The sequence below is a fragment of the Phocoena sinus genome, chromosome 20 (genome assembly GCF_008692025.1).
Source record: "Phocoena sinus isolate mPhoSin1 chromosome 20, mPhoSin1.pri, whole genome shotgun sequence".
NCBI classification, from domain to species: Eukaryota; Metazoa; Chordata; class Mammalia; order Artiodactyla; family Phocoenidae; genus Phocoena; species Phocoena sinus.
The window spans coordinates 25,994,947-25,996,401 of NC_045782.1; positions in this window are offsets into that span (position 1 = coordinate 25,994,947).

Genomic DNA, 1,455 nt, shown 5'->3' on the forward strand with positions numbered 1-1,455 from the left:
CTATTTTGAAAAACATTGCAGGCCTGACCAAGCACACAGTGTGATAACATTTTTTTCTCATTATCCATGTCTGGGTTTTTCTCTTTCCCATATGCCCCTGGGGAAGTCTGTCCGTACCCCACTAGTTCAGCATTTTACTGGACACTGAGGCATCAAGACTGCTCTGGCAGTTACCAGAAGCAAATAAAATATTACTTTTTATTCAAAAGATAATAACTGAGTTTTACTTCAGTAACAGGTATGCGTGTATTTTTTTTTACTTGTTTAGTTCTCTCCTGTTAGAATCTTTGTCTACATAGGGTCTGGCAGTCATCATGGGCTTGTTCTAGGTTCTCCATGTTCAAATTATTGCTAATCATTCCTGGCTGTTCTTACTCTAAAAAATGATTCAAGGAGGAAAATTGTTCACCAGTAGTCACCTCAGCTGACATGTTGATGCCTGTGCTCTCCTGTGGCTGCTTTGCTCCCACCAGCACCTGAGGTGGCCAGGTTTGGTGAGAGGCAGAGATGGGATTCAGCCCTAAACAGTGGAATCTCAAGGCCTTACTCATGGACGTGAACATAAAAAGGAATCTCAGGCTCACTTACATGCAAGGCCAGGTGTAGAGTAGTCTCAGGTAGAGAATGGTACAGGTGCTTAACTTGACATTAGGAATCAGTTCTGTTCTTATTCAAGCTATCTTTGATATTAGGCTGTGTTTGATTGCAGGATGGCTGCTAAGAGAAGAAAGTAGGCCTGCATCTTCCCAGGTTCATGCCAAGTCAAAAAAAGACAGCATTTCTTTCCAGTTGATCCCAAACTATCCCATGGTTCCCTCAAAACCATGTGGCAATCCCTGCCCCAGTCATTGTGATCACATGTATAGAATTATGCAAAAAAGTGAATACTTCATAAATTTATCATTAAAATATCACTATCAGTAATATAGCTGGAATTTTAGGTAAACTAACTCTAAATGTCTCATGTAATAAAGGTCATGTTGACATTTTATGTATAGAGTCATTGAAACACAAGCACTAGGATTACAGTCTTTGAGCAAAGAACCAACATAAAATAATGTCATGCAAACCATACCTTTAAACACTGTTTGATAATCTGCTAAGAACACTGAGAATAATAAGAATTCTGAGTTTTTAGCTAAGGCAGTTTACAAAGTCACGTAGCTTGCTATAATTAGTAGAGTTAAGACCCTTTCACATTCACGCTTGCTAATTTGGAGAAAATAGTCCTACACAGCATTGATATATGAGATTACCTGGGAAACTGAGAACCCATGAGTCAATAGTAAGTGTCAGAGGCCCAAAAAACATAGAACTGTTACTTTGGAGGTTGTGCTGAATTCTTCAAGGTCTGCCTCTCCACAGGGGCTGAAAGTATCATTGGAATTTGAAAGGTATAAATATATTCTCATTATTCTAGCACTTTGTTTCACTTATTTCCCCATGTCTGTCTCT